Below are 19,775 nucleotides of genomic sequence, written 5' to 3'. Positions count from 1 at the left end.
AGTTAGCTGACCTCATAAATTCCACCTCAGGCCATTGTGAAAACTAATCAATAAGCACCACACCATACTTATAGTTTTCCTTCACTAGATTGAGGGCTCCAATTATGCCAATACCTAAGTTGGACCATGCTGTGTCAGGAAAAGGCACAGCCTCCACTGGACTGGGGACAGTGACTTGAGATTTGTCATTTATGACACATGCTATACACTCCCTCACCTTATATTCCACCTCTTTGTCTAAACCTGGCCACCAAAACCTGTCTCAAAACCTCTTTATGGCCTTCATTCCTCCATGACCTTTGTCCGCTAATTCCAACACTCTGCTGGGAATTCCACAGAGTACAATCAAAGTATCTCCTCTTCTGGGCAAACCATCCACGACATTTAACTCAGAAAATAAATGGTTGTAAACATCAACATGTACAATCAAAGTATCTCCTCTTCTGGGCAAACCATCCACTACATTTAACTCAGAAAATAAATGGTGTAAGCATCAACATGTACAAATGACTTGTCCTTTGGCCGGTCCTTGCCAATGAGACTCCTGATATCCAACAAATCTTTGTCTTCTTCTAAAGCAGATCTCCATTCAACTTCAGTAATGCACCCATCAGTAATACTGGATATCACTCCCACCATGTCAAAATCATCAACAGCGATATCAATAGCTTCTTCCACATCACTTAAAGGTAAGTGGAACAGGCAGTCTACACAAATGTTTCTCCCACCAGAAATATTCCACCCACTACTGGAAATCTGAAAGTCTAAACTGCCATTTAGCAATATGTGGCGTGGCATTGTAAGCACCTTGGTAAATAGATTTATTAAAGGCTTGTGGTCCACCCTGATAGTGAATTTCACTCCCCATAGGTAGTTTCCAAAATGATTAACACCCTACCAAAGCTTCACATTCAATAACCGAGTATGTACTTCCCGCTCCCCTAAAGGCACAAGATGTGAAGGCCACTACTTCATCCTTCCCTTTATACGTTTGCAGCAGTACAGCCCCCCATCCATATTGACTGGCATCTGAGACTATGACCGAATGGTCCTGTGTGTCAAATAGCTTCAAAGAATCAAATTCCCTGTTTAGCTCCACACGCCACACAAACTTTTCATTTTTCTTAAGCAATTTCCTTAAACTCCATATTCTCTCAGAACATTTGGAAATAAAACAAGAATAACATTCTAGCATGCCAAAAAATGATCAGACCTGATCCTTATTGGTGGGAGTGGGAAATTCGGATATTGCCCCTTTGGTTCCACACCTTTCTCAGAAATCTTGTAACCTAAATAGTCCACATACTTGAATACACATTTGCACTTGTTTGCCCTCCATGTCATGCCTCTCTTAAAACTGATAAGACCATCTCCAATGATTTGTCGCGGGAAAACATATCCTGACTAAAATCAAGATGTTGTCCTGAAAACATCGAAAGTTGGGTATAACCTTACACAGTGTCCCCACTACTCTTTGAAAAACAGAGAAACTGGAAGCAAAACCAAGTGGCAAGCGTTTAAATCTAAATGTACCTTGCGGCGTGATGAATGATGTTAAATACTGTGACTCATATTTCAATGCAATCTGGTGGTAGGCGGCTGTCATGTCTAGGGTAGTAAATACCTTGGCACCCTTTCGAGAGGCCAACATCTCTGTTATGTTTGGTAAAGGATGCCTGTCCACCCAGATTCTTTTGTTGGGGTCCTTTAAATAAATGCACATCCTCAACGAACCATTGGCTATCCTTGGCAGTACAATTCAGGACAGCCGCTCAGAACCTTTGATGCCTTCAGTGATGCCCTGATCACATAGATTTTTAAGTTCCCTGCTATGCTCCTCCCTTGTGGTTAAAGGCACTCGTCTTCTTTGGTGTACTACCGGAACAGCCCTAGATTTCAATATTATGTGATAAGAAAAACCTTTCAGGTTTCCTAATTTCTCTTGGAAAACTCCTGGGAATGCTTTTACTCATGAACCCATACTCACATTTGCCACACACTGTTCCATCAACAACACGTGCTCAGAAATGCTGGGATTGAGGATTATCCCCAATTTCCTCTGCTCTAGCCACCATAATAGGCATGACCCATACTTAGTTACATACGCAGTAGCTGCGCCAATTTCCCTTTGAATTCCAACACTGTATCATATTCGCCCACCACCTATACAGATTTTCCTCCATACGCCACTGGTCACACACAAGGCTTTTTCAGAGTAGGTTCTTTGAATCTCTCCCATTCCTTTGTATCAATTAGAGTGAAAAAAGACCCTGAGTCAGCCATTATGTTAGCAGGAACATCTGCCCCATTCATTAAACAAAATGGTCTTTTTACATTCTCAGATCCAATTTGCATTACATCATTACTCAGATTTTGTTCAACACCATCCCTCATTTCTCTTACACAAAATACAAAATTATCTTCATCCAGTTCAGAACTATGGTGGTCATTACAACCTCGGCGGTCTTTTTCCAAGACCGCCGAGGGACCGCTGTGCGGAAGACCGCCAGTGCAGGCAGTTTGCCGCTCGGCCTATTATGACCGTTGCCAGCTCTCCGTCCCTTTACGGCCGGAGAGCCTCCAACAGCCATACTGGCGGGCGGCGGGGAAGTGGAGGTTGCTCCACCTCCACCGCCACGCCAACAGAACACCGCCCAGTGAATCACGTCCTGTGATTCGCCGTGGCGGTGTTCTGTTGGCGGTGTGGTGTCGGCGGAGCTGCCCCCATGGCTCCCGTCCCCTCCCGGAGGATCGTCGGACCAGGTAAGTCGATCGTCCGTGAGGAGAGGGGGGTCAGGGGGTGTTGTGTGTTGTGTGTTGTGTGGGTGCATGGGCGTGTGCGTGTGTGTATGTAGAGGGGGTGTGTGAGTGCGTGTATGCTTGCAGGGGTGTTGTGTGTAGGGGAATGTATGCGTGTATGTCTGTGGGTATGTCTGTATGGTTGCGTGCGTGTATGTTTGAATGTAAGTGTGCGTGTCTGATTGTGTGTGTAGATGTTTGCATGTATGTCGGTGTGTGCGTGTAAGTATGTAGGTAGTGCCTGCGTGCGTGTCGTGTGGGTATGGGTGAAGTGATGTTGGGGGTCGGGGTGGGGAGGGGGGCCCTGCCACCTTTGGACCCTGGCACTGATAGTGCTTACCGCCATGGATTTCATGGCGGTTCAAACCGCAGGAAATCCACAGCGGTAAGGCGGGTCAGAATACCGCCGGCGATATAGTGACGGCCGTTGTCTCCGCCTTCCGCCAGGCTCGTAATGACCCCCTATTTCTCTTGTTGCCATTAGTTTCAATTGCAATAATCTGTTTGGAAACATATTTGCTATTGGACGATTTGCACACCTTGGCAAAATGCCTTTTTTTCTTCACTTCACACACTTCTTATCAACTGCAAGACAAACTTCCTAAATTATTTCTGTTTCCACACCTGTAACACTCCATAACCTTTTTCTTTATTTCCAATTTCCTTTCCTTTTGTTTCATAGAGTCCCCTCACTGAATGGCATGTACATGAGAACTCAACAACATTTGTGCCATGTAAATTGTAGTTGCTTCTATATTGCTACCAATCTCAACAGCTTTGTCCAGGATTAGGGCCTCTATGGTCAACAAATTTTCTTGAGTCTTTTTGTTCTTTGTTTTTTCCACAATTTGGTCCCTGATCCTTTTTTCCTCAAATACCCCACAATTACACATAGCAGCCAATATTCTTAATGTTCCCAGGTAAAATTCAATGGATTCACCTGACACCTGTTGTCTAGCATAAAATGTATGGACTATGCTGAGGAGGCAAGAGTGAAAGTCACCCCTTGTGAAGGTGTGTGGATCACCGCAATCCGCCGTGAGCAAATGTCAATAGTACCCATTACCTAATGTTGATATGGTGGAAAATGTTGAGCGAATCACCGCGATCCGATATACGCTTCAGTTACTTGCCAGTGAGCATTGCTTCAAGCAGGAGCTGCACCGGGAGATGTTGCTATGCAGTCAGAAGACGTGCAGCAAACTGTCAAAGACGTCAGAAGTTTCCAGAGGGCGTGTCGCTGATGACGAAAGGTGCGCACACACACTCGTGAGACATTTCCAAAAACCAAGCAGAATCCAACTCCTCTTGAGTCAAAATCCCCGGGAAGGTGATGCTTGCTGCTGTTGTCCAAAGCTTCCCAGCGGTGCCAACTACCTCGAAGGCGCTCAAAAGAAGTGAAAATCAGGGCTGCTACAACACTGCAGAGCCTCACAAAGTGCAAAGTGCCTTGGTCAGTCATGGACAGAGATCCCCCACCTTCATCACCACTGTAAGGAAGGATCTGAAAACACCAAGTATGTGGCAAATCCATTTATTACTTGAGGCACAAACAACTTCCATAAGCACGACTGACCAAGCAGAGGAAACAGCTCCAACTGCCATTCGATCATTCCTTTCCAACCATAACAATGTAAGAACTCGTTAGGATTCTAATACCTGAATCTAAACCCAACAGACGGTTTTAGGGTGTCACCAGGTTAGTCACAATTCACCACACTGTCCCAGAGACAACAGTAGCTCAGAATAAGTTGCTGTAGTTAGGCTTCAGAAGAGATTCACTGGCTCACACCTTCTCCATTCTCCTGCTGACTACAACCCCCTTCCCACATGCTTTACTTTTAAGAAGGCACCAAAGACTTATTAGATCTACTAGTTTTTTGCTTTGCCTCTGATTTTATCCATTCCTCCACTGGTGTGTGTTCTGTAGTGCAATGAATTGTTGTGGTGTCCATGTGCTATAGAAGAAATAAAAAGAAACTATATCAAATCAAAAGATACCTTCTTCACATTCAGCAGTCCGATGTATGGGCAAGCTCCTATATGCAGTAATAATTGGGCTCTCCAAGTTCTCATTTGCAATTAGGGTTGCTTCCTCCTAGGCTGCAGAATTGGCCCCATGTTGTGCAGCTTACTTCAAGTTTGTCCTACTGACTTTCTTGATTTAAAAATGACTGTATGTCGCCCACGCAATTAGTTAATTTGTCAACTTTTTGTGCAGTGCTACTAGCTACCCAATGGTGGTGTTGGAGTGCTAAGGGAATGAGTCAAAGTATGGTGCTCTGCAAAGCCAATCAGGAAACAGGGGAAGCTCACTTAAAAATACTTCACATGAAGATAACAAAGCATTAATAATAAATTGTTCTGACAGCCAGTGGTGAAGAGAGCTCTTGTCTTAAGCGTCTGACCAGTCAGGCCTAAATCGGTCAACTAAGGGGTAAGAAACAGAAGAGTATTAGATTAACTAAATGTCAGGGAGAAAGTACTGAAGTTGGGTAAGTCATCCTCGAGTCTCAGATATAGTGGTAAGGGGTTAATCAGAGAAAAGCCTAGACCATTGGTCTTCAAACTTTTTAATGCTGAGCCCCACTAAGAGAAAATAAAAAAAAACATCGGTCCCCATCCAAATTTTTCACAACTATTCTACTAAATTTGCAGTGGTTAAATATGTCTGAACTTATTTAAACATTGCAGTTAAGTTCTGATACTGTTTTAAAAACGAATCAAATACATGATGCCGAACATACTATTCTAGTCAGGAGGGCCTTACTAACACGTTTGTTTCCACAATGCAATTATTAGAAGTGGGGCATGAGTTTGGGGATTACCTTCGCTTTTGACACATACTCCCAGCTTAGATGTAAATGTCAAAACATGTTAATGATGACCCATTTCAAAGTGGTTAACTGCTGCTTATGTTTTTTCAGCTTAAAATAAAGCTCTATTATCACCATAATGCTTCTTTTGTCCAGAGCCTGGAACACCCCGTGGGATCACTTAAGGCCCCCCTATGTGGGCCCATCCCCCAGTCTGAAGACCCCTGGCCTAGACTATGGAGAGTTGGACTGCCAAATCTCTTGTATCTAGTTAGTCTGGTAGTCAAGGGGCAGCTGTTAGCAGACCCGGGGGTTCTCGTTGGTAGGTATGAGATGAACAGCTTTGTGAGATAAACTGATCAACCATGGAGCGCCATATGTACTAGACAAAGAATTTTGAAGATTACTCATTCTTTCACAGGAAGCCAATGGAAGGATGGCAGAATTGGAGTGAAGTGGTAATAGCATTTCAGGCCCAGCATAGTTCTAAGTAAAATGCATGGGTGAGGCAGGTGTACTAACAGTTACAATAATTCAAACGAGAACGAATACAGCAAGAATTAGGAAGCAGTGGAGCAAGAGCAGCAGCCATTTTCACTGACGTAATGTCATACCTATTGCTCTAGGAAATGCACACTTTGAGCATATAAACTCTAGGTTGCTTGAGAACCCCTTTGTAGCAAGTCCCGGTGCCTGCTTTCCAGCTAGTGGAGGTGTGTCAAATTTGGAATTGTAGAAGACCCTCTGAAAGCAGTGCCCATGTAGGCAGTTATGGGATAATAAAAAAAAGTTTCCAGTGTTCTGCATAGTGTTAATCCATGGTACTAACATAAAAGGTCTTACTTCAAACGTCTGAAGTAGAAATGAAATCTAAAGAAGAAACCTAAAGAAATCTAAAGAAGTTCAAAAACATGTTCAGAATCAAAAAAGGACAAAATAGCAGGAAAAATGTATGAGGATCCCGTGAACTACTTTCTCAACATGCTGAATTCGACTGAGGTACTATAGGGTCCACAGGTTATCTTGTCACCAGCATACACTCTATTCTGCTGCTGCTCAGAGAGACTGCCCATCGGGGACTTAACTTCAGAAAGGGCAGCCCTGCAACTGGAAAGCTTGAGGCAGCAGGTGTCAGGGATTCACCTATCTATACAGACTCCTCCAAAGAGGGGCCGAGTAGAGTGTTGTATGTGGAACGTCGACGCATGCAGAAGGAAATCTAAAACAGAGAAAAGAAGTAGAAATATACAGCACATGTATAATGGTTCTGGATCAAAGAGGTATTGTGGGAAGATGGAAACTTTCAAACGTTGGGGATCAGTACAAATCATGCACATGTGGCCTCCTGGCAGTAGTAGTATTCTTCCTGCTTCTATTCTACATCCATGGAGCCCACATAGCTATGAAAGGGGAGTTTTTCTTCAAAAACCTGCTTCACAACTGTTCGTCTCTGGATCTTTTGGGGGCTTTTAGGCACTCGCTACGTTCTGCAGTGATATCTGATTTTCTGTTCTTGTTCCTTTCCTCAGTTCTCCTTCTCCAACCACGTTGGTCACTTTTTTCGTTCTTCTCCAGTTTGCATTGTCTCCTTGTGCTTCTTGTTGTGGAGACTACTCACTAACCATCTACAGTGTTCTTTCACCTTTCCTTCCAATGGATTTCATACTTACCATGCAGTAGATACTCTGGTCCAGATTTACTAACACTTTGTGCTGGGTTTGCATCACGAAAGTATCACAAAACCAGGGCACAGTGTTGTGGTGGGATTCAATGTCCAACCAAACCACAATTTGCATTGGAATGTTCCTTAAGGTAATGCCGAGTAGCTATATGAAACCGTAAAACTGTGCATGCAATGGTAAATGCCTAGATTAATTTCTGACTGGGGAGAAGGATATTTAACTAACAGAATTGTCACAACCAGAATATAGACATGCGAAGACTAAACTATTAAAACATGAAAGAGTAATATTTGTCCACTTAGAAAATAATCTTTAAAAAAATAAAGTACCCAGTGTTCATATCTGTTTTATTTTCACTCCATTAGTTGGAATTTTTCTTGAGATCAGTAATCTCATTCTGCAAGTATTCCACCCTATTATTAAACCATACCTAATGAGAATAAATAAATGGCTACGTGTTATTAGGAAGGAACAAGCAACAAACGTATACTGTCTGTTTACTGATGCAGCAATATAGTAGGGTGTGGTAAATTGTATGTCTTTGTTGTGTGACAGCATCGATGGTGATGGGTGTGACACAGCTAATAAAAGAGAAGCTTCCGACCATTTGATTACAACGAAAGTGCATTTTTGAATGATGAAATCAAAACAGACACATGCTATATACAGGTGTGCCAAGCAGTAGCAACGCTGCGAAATAGTCAGGCAACCTTAATAAGTATTCTGCCACGGCAAATGTACCAAGCACGTGCTGTGAGTAAGCTGCCAAGTACACAGACAAGAGTTGACCCTTGACTGGAGTTGGAAATTACTACTTCTAACTTTTTTTTAACTGTTTTCTTATTGGATTTTAAAATGTCCAAGGTTACAATTCGTGTTTTTGTTTGTATTGAGGGATATAGCTACTGCCTTAACATTGTCAAAAATATAGACTATAATTTATTCACAAGCAACCGAATTCCTTGTTGCATGTGTCTCTAATAAGAAGATGCATTTTTTGGCTCGTCTGTTTGGTTACAAGTGTTCGTAATTCATATCCAAACATCACTCGAGATTAAGGCCTTTAATTGGGTTAGAATCAATCTCATCTAAGCAGATGTGTTTTCTTTGACATTCTGCAATCCTCTTACCTAAGAAAGAATTCAACGTGAGAATAATTTATAATGTTCAGACATTGTTTAATTGGGCAGGTTACAATGACTCCACATCCTCCTTAACTGGCTGGTCGACTTTGATAACGTGACCCGCGACAAACCTTCCTTTCTTATACACCCTCACCAATCTGGTGCTGAACCACACTTCAGGGAAGCTTTTAACATTGCCCAAATTATCTTATCTGCATATTATTGATTTTTACAGATGATATGTTTCACTCTGTCCACACCTTGGCTAATTAGTGACATACTGAGAACAACAAAAAACGCTTTGAAATCTCATTAAATAACATTAATTTTTTTGCATAATAGGGCTAAACCATCGTGTACAACACCAACATTTAAAGTGAAAGTTCCCTACCAGAAAGCGTATGCTTCTCAAAAGGTGGAAATTTAAACAAGCATCGGCAAAGCCAATAGGTTTCACCTATACGAGATTTATTGGCTTTGTCAATGTTTTTTTTTACATGTTACATTCCAGTTGACCTGCTATGCAACATGGCTTAAAGTTAAAAAAAGGCTTGAGGTGGGTAAAGAGAAACAATGGAAGAAATCAGTAGAAATTCCAGCATAACTGTGATACCCATTTCAGTGATACAGCTGAGTCGGGAAACATGGCCTTTCAACAATGGGCATGGTACATCATGGAGTAGGGTTTACACACTCAGAGGCACTGCACGGTGGTGCTTCTGAAGAAAGAGAGAGAGTTTGTGCTATGCAAAACACAAAGAACAGAGCTGAATGACAAGGTCCGTATGGCTTTGAGTCATACTCCCTCACAGACCCAGGAATACAAACCCTAAGGCTTCAGCTTTGTCAGCGCTGGGCCTGGAGTATCTGTGTATGTGCCTATCAGCACTATAAACAAGCTGGTTCCCATCTGGCCAGTCCTGCAGGGATATTGGCCTGTGGAATTGATGTTCAGGATCACGTGCAGTTCATCTGAGGAACATGCAGGCAGCAGCAGGGAAATACACAGGTAGGGGTGGCAGGGAGTGCGAGGGAAGGGAGGTAATACCGGCCCTGAGAAAGAGGAAGCAAAATGCTGGCTGTGTCTGAGAGTCGAGACTGGGGAGCCCGACAACAATTTTTGGTGTAGAGGCATGCTCGCCTTGTCGACCTCCACAGTACAAAATGTGAGCCTTCCCTTGTGACTGAATTTGACAAATGGGTCAGGGAGCCAGCGCTGGCCATTTTAACACATTATACTTATCTTACCAGCTATGAAGTGACAAACTGGTTTCAGACCCCCTTAATACTCCCTGCAACCTCTGTTAGGAAGAGTTCCAATGATGCAAGGACATCCACACCGCTGTCCCACCAAATCTGGTGAGTCAGCAGATAAGCTGATCCACAATCCCTTCTAGGATTCTCCCTGCATTGTTTACAAGATGCACCAGGTGCAAAAAGTAACCTCCTTTTAGAAGAAGCTGAGTTAAGTAAATAAGAGCTTTGTAATGAACACTCTGGGAAGCAGGGGACAGGGAGAGGCAGCACAGTGGAGAGCTTTTTGTTTCATTTTTTGTCTTGTGGGAGAGTGGGAGGAGTGCAGGAGTGCAGACGGAGTTGTTGTAAACTTCCTTTAGCTAGGATTCAAGCACATTATTCTATCCTTTTTTTAGCATAGGCCTGCAGCTTGTGCCCTTTCATCTAGTTACATGGCATTTTACTCCTTTTATTATTTTAGCAAAGGGTTTGTGCAGTGGAGATGTTTTTATTATTTTTATCAGTTGTTCCTTCACGCCAAATTCCGTTATTCTTTTCTTGGACAATATGTTTGCTCTGTGTTTTCTCCAATGCTGACTATGATAAGCTTATTAGTTACAAAGTGTTCATCATGTCTCCAACTTTTATACACAGAAATATACATGTTGTCACATCAGGGTAGTTTCTCAGGACATCTGATATTTTATTATAAAAACACCTCACTGCCCCATTTATGTTAGAGGGGTTTTGCAGCCCATTGTCATTGTGAGGTGCATGCTGTCTTTGCATTTTCTACCATCTGACACCTCCTCTAGCTAGATGTGAGAGGACTTTCAGTAGACCAACAGACCTCTTCTCTACCTACAACCACAGGTATGGGGGATAGGTTCATTACTGGGTGCCTGATGGGCAGATTAGAGCTTACACTGCCATGCTCTTGTATAGCATATTAGTAGTGAAGGTAGGGATTCGAGAACTATTATTGTGACAGCATGGTGGAACTTTTCCTTTTTTTTACTTTCCTTGTCACTGCTGCTTCTATTATACTTTATCATCCTCATAATCATGATACATGCCTTTTTACATACAATGCAGTTGATTCAATAAAACCTATTGAACCTAGTCCTGCTTCTGTTTGTATTTTGCTTGTATGAGACATGTATGACTGAGGGGAAGGGGTATTATCTGTGCCACCACGGTTTCCCTGAGAGATCCAAAAAGTCATGTGAAGGGCTGCCACAAATCACCTTTACTCTTGTGTACTGCTGAGATGCTACTAGCTATCCGGAAGGATTAGGCTGACAGCTGTCACATGGTGCAGTATCCAACTCAGTTCCCCATACTTGGTGGTGCTGCCACCCAAATCAAGCAGTCTTGTTATCATAAAAGGAGTCTCTTCACAACAGAGTGCTCATGTGTAAGTAAATGAAAATACCTTCATAGTGAAGTAGCCAGGGGAAGGAGACTGGCCATTAGTAAATTTCAGTGACCGGAAGGAGTATTTGGTCCAGAATCCACCTGACATCATGGACGGCAGGACGGCAATGCAGCAAAGAGCAGGAAGTGAAAGCAGATGACATGCTGGCCAATCAGAAGCGCATAAATTAGAGTGACGTTGGACTAAGCCAATGGTAAGTTCAAGTAAGTAAAGGACGGGTTCTAAACCTCTTTTAAGATTTTTTTGTTTATTCACAAAAGATTTTGCAAGCACAGCATGCACATGCATGCAGTCGAATCCTAAAAAAGACACTGATGTCTCTAAAAAAAGATGATGCAAAATAAAAATGTCACACTTTTTGGTTCTCTCCACCTGATGAGTCTTGAAAGATGATGAGGAGAAGCTCTGAAATGAGAAACAGTTGAATATGAATGTAATTGAAGTTATACTCAGCAAGTCCAACCAACCACTGAAAGTAATAAACAAAAGTACCCCAGGTGCCACAGTTTTCCCATAAAGTTATCAAAACCTTAATTCCTTCTGCAAAATGGCTCAGCACTCATCTACATCATGCCGTTAAAGAGCTATACCCACAGCCTATGACTTTACTTTGACATTCCAATATATCACTTTACACGAGAAAGTGGTGTTATACATACCCTTTCATCCACTCACCACAAATGCATTCTTAAATTGGTAGTCAAGACCAGACACTTCAAAGTGAACTTGGTTGTAGCAGCTCCTTTTATCATCTATGATCAGCAGCTCTCATTGCATTGGTGCAGATCCTTCTGAATTTATGTGTTGTCCATTGTTTTGACTTTCCCCTGATACAAACCGCTTGGGAATACCAAGGCAGTGATTGTGGCTTAAAGGCCTTCAAAGGTGGCACCTACACACACACACACACACACACACACACACATCAGAACAGTCCTAGACCTGAGGAAGATAAGAAGAGGACTGACCCTTCTGTCTGCAATCTAAGAGGAGCCCTTAAGCACTGTCCCTGTCCTTTCTTGTACCCAGGACAAGGAAGTGGGATCAAAGGGACATAAAGCTGTCCTCCTGAGAAAGCTACAGTGATAAAAACATGTTACAAGATGCCTTTACTGCCTAGCTGAACAATGGCAACTTGACCTGGACTGGGCCCTGTTGATGGCCTCAGCCTAACACCCTGTGAGTCTCTTAGGGCCTTCCCTGAGGTCCTGGGGGATTTATGAGTGTACTTCTGTGCAGTATTGGGACATAAAGGACTAAGGCCGTCAGTAGAACAATGGGGGTAAAAAACGCCTACCGTCGAGGTGATGGCCGCCAACATACCGGCACTGCGGCTACCATCCGTCCACCAAATTATGATCACTGTCGGACTTCCACCACAGAAAGGCGGAAATCCGGCAGTGATCATACTGGCAGACGAGGGTAAGCTGGTGCTGCTACCACCTGCACCGCCATGCCAGTAGAACGCCGCTAGCCGTATTATGTCCAGTAATACAGCCTGGTGGTGTTCTGCTGGTGGGGCGCTGCTGGCGGTATCAGTGTTCTTTCCCATTCCCTTCCGGAAGACCTCCTCGACCAAGGTAAGTCGGACGTCCGACAGGGGAGGCGGGTGTTGTGTGTGTCTGAGTCTGTGCATGAATGTGTGAGTGTTTGAGAATGCGTCTGTGTGTGTTGTGTTGTTTGCATGGTTGTATGCGTGTGAGTAAATGCGTGTAAGAATGGTGAAGTGAGTGTGTGTCTCCCTGTCAGTGTGGTCGTTGTAAGAATGTGTGTGAGCATGTCTGGAAGTATGCGTGTATGCCAGTGTGAGTGATTTGGTGTATGTGTGATGTGTGTCTGCGGGTGTGTGCATGTGGGGGGGTGAGTGTGAGGCTCGGAGAGGGTAGGGTGGAGTTTGGATGGAGGGGGATAGGGGTGTCAGGTGTGTGTTGGGGGAACCCACCGCTGAATTCCCTGTCACCGATAGGGCCTACCGCCATGGTTTTCTTGGCATTGCTAACGCCATGAAAACCATGGTGGTAGGCAGGCTCATAATTCTGCCGGAGGTACTATGCTGGCCGCCGGGCTGGAGATAGACATCTCTGGCCCAGCAGCTCATACCGCCATGGAGGTATGAGTGGAGAAGTGGAGGGTTGGCTGCAGCCAACCCGCCATTCTCATAAGGTGGCTGTATGTACCACCAGCCCGTTGGCGGTATGGCTGCCACATTACCACTCACTGCCGGAGTCATAATGACCCCCTAAATGTCAGAAGGTAAAATCTTTGACCAGGGCAAACCTGTTTGGTGTATCTAAGCCACGGTCTATCACAGTTGGCATCACACTGGGGCTAGGTCCTGGTCTACGACGACCATTAACTATCATTGGTACTTAATGCTTCTTGGTGCTATTCCTATTTAAAACGTTAAAATTAATCTCTTCTTCCCCATATCGTTTATTTGATGTTTTTGTGTCATTTTGTTTATTGAAGTATGTTTCACGTTTCTAATTCAGTTTGGGATTTTAATTGTGTTACATTTAAACTGGATTACTGTTTGGTACTGCAATGATAGTTTACCCATTACACTATGTAAAGCCTGTCTCATCCCTACCATACCTACCAGGAGGTTGAGCTGGGGTTCATTTACCGACTTTAAGGATGCGTCCGGACAGAAGCAGTGTAACTGTTGAATTTCTTACAACGCGGAACCGGGTAGAGGCAACAAGCGGTAGCACTGGACCCTTGACGAATGTGTGACTACAGGGTGGTGCTCCCACCCGGCTCTGATGAAAACAGATATTTGTGAAACTCGAATTCTGAGTGTGCTGACAAATGACAGAGTATCTAGTGGCACACATTAACTAGCCTCCTGACAAAAGGACAGGTAGGGCTTTGTCTTATAATACAGGGATAGGGCGAAGGTCCTGACGAAGGCCTCAAGACCCTAGCTGGCATTAGAAACAGGCTGAAACATGTTGACCCTCTTCAGAGATTGGGGTGTACAGGTTACTAACTCCTAAAACACCACCAATTATATTTTAATCCTGTCCAGGCTGTACCGGAATAAAATAGGACGAGTGGTCAGCCTGAGTCAGTTTTATATATATATTTTTTCTGTTGTTCATCTTCGGTCCCTGTGCCATAATTGTTGGTCTTGTCTATTGTGCTTACATGTTCCCCCACCCTTACTGCTCCAAAGGGGATTCATAATTTTGGAGTGTGTTAGAAGGGCCCTATGATGAAGCATGCCACAATCTGTGGGTGAGGGTAGTTTTTTCAAAATATTGTTGATTTTTGAATTAGTCGAGTTCTGATACTTGACTATATTCCTTATCCTTTTTGTGGGATAACTTTGGTTAAGGGAGGTCGCACAGGAATTCCCGCTCACCCCTCCACAGTGTGTTGGAATTTCTTACAATGCCATAGTCAGCAAACCAAAAGGAGAGAATAACAGGAATGTTAATGACACCAAAATGGTGGAGAAAAGAACAAATGTCTAATGCCATAGATGTGGTATCTAGAGCAATTTGAGGAATTCTGTAGTGTATCCTGCCACTGATAAAATATGCAACAGATGCACGAAAAGGAGGCATTTTGGTAGAGTATGCAAGAGTTGGTTTTCAGGCAAAGTGCATTTAATAATAAACAAGGATGGCGGTGAAGACAATGATTTCGGTTCACAGGTGGTGTTGAGTGTTCAAGATGAGAAAAAACAAAATAACTTACCATCAATGATCATTTCTGTAGATGCTATGAATGTACACAGTTTAAGCATCTCATGGCTTTCATTACTCCGGAAAATGTATTCCATTATAGGAGAATGCCATTTGACCTTGACAGTGCTTCAACCTTCTTCCAACATTTGATGAAGGAGCCTCTGGAGAGTTTATATTAGGCTGTAGCTTTCCTAGATCATATTCTCATTTATGGTACGGACTGCCCCCAGCATGACCATCATTTGAGGAAAGTTTAGAATGTTTTGGATGACAAAGCATTAATACTAAAGTTAAATAAGTGTAAGTTTGCCTGCAGCAGTGAGAAGTATATCAGACACTTCTAGTTTTGTGGCATTAATTCCAAAGAGAATCAAGTATTGTTGTGCGGTACCTATTATGGTAATAAGACAGCATGATTAGAGTGGCAGTAGCACAGAGTTTGGGAGACTGAGTAGACCCCGCACCACTTTGGTAACTGTTTGCCTGATCTAAACCCTATGTCTAGATCTAAGAGCATAGTGTTCAGGACACTTCTGGCTTGCCCACAGTGCCTCACCCAACCCTAGAAAGAAAGAGGTGGTTTGTGGCAACCTCAATCTGACACTCTGACTCCTCAGGGAAGTTGTGGAAACAGTTCATACCCCTTTCACTCAGTTATTCAATGACTCACATGCCAATGCAGTACATGAGATGCAAACTCAATATCAATGTGTATATTGAAGCAAATGCATCCTAGTATAAAAACGATGGGCTGCAAAAATAAGGCAGATGAAACATAATATGATAATCATTATTACAAGCAGTGTAAAGAGGATAAACAACCCAACAATTTTGTATGATTCTAGAGAGCCTGCGGATTCCTCCGTAAACCCTATGTCTAGATCTGAGAGCATAGCTGTGGTAACCCTTCTGCCAGTCCCAATCTAAGGGAGAAACCACAATCCCATACCTGAATAGGATGGCAAGGGTCTGCCTGTTGTCTGCCTGGCAATCCTCTCTGGAACATGAAGAGTCAGGATCAGGATTCGCAAAGCTGTCTGTGGTCTGGTATGAATCCCAGGACTGTCATGACTGGAAATCCCTCCGCACTTCTTAGACCTATGTGGTGTTTATATTATAACCCATAAAGAGTTTGTGGAACAGGCCTGGTGTACTGATGTGTCTAGTGAATAGGGACTCGCAATACAAATTAGCATTTCACTACCGTATGTGACAGACTTGAGCAAGGCACATAGTGCAAGCTGTAAAATGTCATGATAATAATGTACATTGCAAACTCTGTCTTCCTAGAACGTGACAGCTTATTAAACAACAATCTAAAAGCAGGCTGTGTTAAAAAATATGAAAATCAATAAAATGCATATGAATGTAAAAATCACAGGCTAAGGGCCTAATGCTAAAGTGAGGGTGCCCAACCTAGGTGCTAAAGGGGTCCTCCACCACCCTCCCCTTGCTAGAACAGGAGTGCAGAGTTTGATACCTAAATAAAGTAGTATAAGACTTATAAATATATAAAAACTTTCAACTAATAAAAGGAAAATAAAGTTTAAATCTTAAACCAAAATATAAAAGGATGTCCAAGCCAACACGCAGAACAAGCCAAGGCAAAAGGTCAAATTAAAACAATTCATCATTTGAAGAAAAAAATGCCAATTAAAGGTAATGAAATTCCCTCATGTGGTCATCAAACATACTAGTAGAGATGGAATCCAGGACAGACTCCACTTTGGCAGATGATAAAACCACCAGATCCTCTCAAACGTTCTGGCTTCCCAGTTAGGGGAGGTAATTGCAAAACCTGTCTCTCCTCACCAGCACGGGGTATGACTGATCATATCAGCAGGGTGATCACTCTGCCAGACATAGGTGAGGTAACCAAGTCACCCTTGGGATTAGTGTTATTGGACACCGAAAAAGCCTTTGTCCGAGTCTCTTGGAGCTATCTTTGGTAAGTACTCAGATGGAAGTAAATTGGCCCAGTTTATCAACCCAAAGGCTAGAGTGCAGATTAAGAGCGGGGGGCTTGATCCCAATCAATACAACAGGAGAACCTGTTATTTTGTTTATATATTGATCCATTTATTGGCCAGTTAGAGAGAAACAGCAGGATTCTAGCAGCCTCAGTAAGTCAAACACAGTATAAGCACTAGCATATTCTGTCGATATACTAGTTGTAACACCTGATTCCTGCAGCGCTATACAGGTTATAGAAACGTAAGCCAGTACATTCAGCTCAATTGCAGGATATCACCTTAATGAAGGCAGGTCCTAGGTGCTTAGCACTGAAGGACTTAACCCTGGTAATCAACGTTGGGTTCAGGAAGCCGTTTATCCGGGGGTGACCCTTGCCTAGGGTAGAGACAATACCCAAACTAAATCTGGTCCATTACTGAATAGGATCAATCAAGACCTGCAAAAACTAATAATTTGCATCTACCTTTAATGGGCAGATGCACTGTGTTAAAAATGATGGTCCTCCCAAGAGTACTATATCAATTTAGAACCATACCATTAGAAATTCATAGGAGTTGGATTACTAAACTGGTGAGTCTGTGTTTCAGTTTCATATGGGAGTTTAGGAAGCCTAGGAGGTGGCAAAATATATGGTTCTCACTAGAGATCAAGGAGGTTGGGCAGTGCCTAGTTTCTTGATTTATTATTGGTCCTGTATGCTATAGCAGTTGGTGTCTTGATTACTGGAAACACTCATAACACTAATCCGGTAGCATTACCCTCTATTTATGAAATCACAATGGGCTCTGAGGTTAAAGGCCTTAAGGTATTTTGAGAGGAGCTATTTTAACAAAAACTAGGTTTAAAATAGTTGATGGGGCATTCAAGGTGTGGCGACACATCAGTAGGCGATTTAATATCTCTAGGCTTAATTACTACATCCCACTTTAAAACCCCCCTGCTCTACTGAGCATATTCCGAGAATGTATGTCAAAACATTGAGAAGCTGGATGATCTATATGAAGAAGGGCAATTTTGTTCCTTTCAGGAGTTACAGGATAGGTTTGACCTGACAAAGGGAAAATTCTATAACTATTTGCAGATCCAGGATTATTTCTGTGAAATAAACAAGAATCAGTTTATCAGTTGCTGAGTGCCCAGTAATAAATATGGTGGATCAAGGGTGTTGCATCAGCCAGATTTATGATCTGTTAATAGAATGTCTCACTGACGATATGGAGTCTCAGAACTCGAGGTGGGAATCCAGGTTGGGGGTCGAGGGGCCAATACTCTGGGATTCCCTTACGACATGCCAGGAGACACTTTTGAATGCTGGCCTTAAAAGTCAACATTTGAAGACAGTCTTTGATTTATATTTCCACCGGTTAAACTGTTCACATGGGGCAAGAGGCCAGATTCAAAGTGTCATAGGTGTGGGGTTGAAGTTGGTGATATACACGTTTGTGCCCTATTCTCAGCTTTCTAACTATTTCACGGCTTTTGTGGAATTTGTCGGTTTGATTGTTGATTGTCAAGTGCAGATGATACCTCAGTTAGTGCTTTTTGGGATAAGCATGGAGGAGGGGCTCTCAAAAGCAGATAGTGATTTGTTCTTTGTGGCAATGGCCATGGCTTGCATGTATATAGCTGCTGGTTGGGTCATTCCAGATGCATCCTCATTTACAGAGTGGCGATCATGCTTTCTTGCTATATATTATATGCAAAAAAGGCTTTATGAGCGAAAGGGGAGCCACGCTGGAAAGAGAAGCAATCTAAATTGGGCACCTGTGGATGCATGGATGGAAGGTGTTTATAAGAAAGACACAGATGGCGTTGGAGCTAGTGGGGAAGGTCATATGCCCCTTAAAGGGGCAGCCTAGGTTTGGGCCACTGGGAGTGTTACAGCTGAGGCATGTCTCGATTTAGCTCATTGTTATTTGGCTCGAAGAATTGATCTCGTTTTTTTGTTAATGGTCAGCTGCTGTGCTTATTTGAAGTGAGTCACAATTTGTGTATTTACGATATATTGTAACACATGTCTGCGGAATTAATAAATAAAAAAAAACACCAGATCCTCATTAAAAAGGTTAAAGGAGCACACGTGTTCTGTAACCTCAGCCATAGCCACAGCTGAGGAGGCAACGTTCCTTGCTGTATCAGATGTCAGGGCACCAAGAGCCAAAGTGGCTTGATCCATGAAGATCCGCTCATAGAAGGTATCACAAAGCAGCTAAAATTTCATGGGAAAACTCCGGCAAGTAACCCTCATTGAGAAAATCATCAGATTTATGTCCACAGAAAGTACTTGACGCAGGACAAGACACACTTCCAGTGCATGTTCAAAAGAGCACCATAAGCAGTTGAAAACGGGCTGCACACAACAGAATACTGGTCAAAATGACAATGACCAGTCTTTATTAAGTTCTTCCAACAGTGCAACTCCAAAGTACTGCATCATGCATTCACAACACAGTTGTGCTGGTGGGAGCTCCATCACTCCTCTTGGTTGAGATGGGGCAGCCATTGTGAATCAAAAATAGCAACAGCAAGATACTGCCAATTAATGGCAAGAAAATCTGGAAACCTCCAAAAACACCACAAAAAGTGAGTGAATGGCTGATGGTATTACACCAAAGACAGTCTGGAATGTACTTACAAATCCAGAACGAACATCCTTAAAAAAATGTACAGTCCTTGTGGTGTTAGATGCATTAAAAATGCGACTCACCAATTCATCAAAGTGTCTTGGAAAGTTCGTATTTAAAAAGGACTGTATCTCAGTTGATGACCTTGCCACTTGCAGGTCATACATCTCACGGGCAGATGTGAACGTCACATGTTTTTGAAACAAGAGTGCCCTTAGTCAATCAATCAATCAATCAATCAATACATTTGTAGAGCGCGCTACTCACCCGTGAGGGTCTCAAGGCACTTGAGTGAGGGATGGTAAAGGGGGAGCTGCTACTGCTCGAACAGCCAGGTTTTGAGGTGTCTCCTGAAGGTCAGTAGGTCCTTGGTCTGTTGTAAGTGGA

Source organism: Pleurodeles waltl, chromosome 2_1 (genome assembly GCF_031143425.1).
Source record: "Pleurodeles waltl isolate 20211129_DDA chromosome 2_1, aPleWal1.hap1.20221129, whole genome shotgun sequence".
NCBI classification, from domain to species: domain Eukaryota; kingdom Metazoa; phylum Chordata; class Amphibia; order Caudata; family Salamandridae; genus Pleurodeles; species Pleurodeles waltl.
This window is presented reverse-complemented; position numbering follows the sequence as displayed.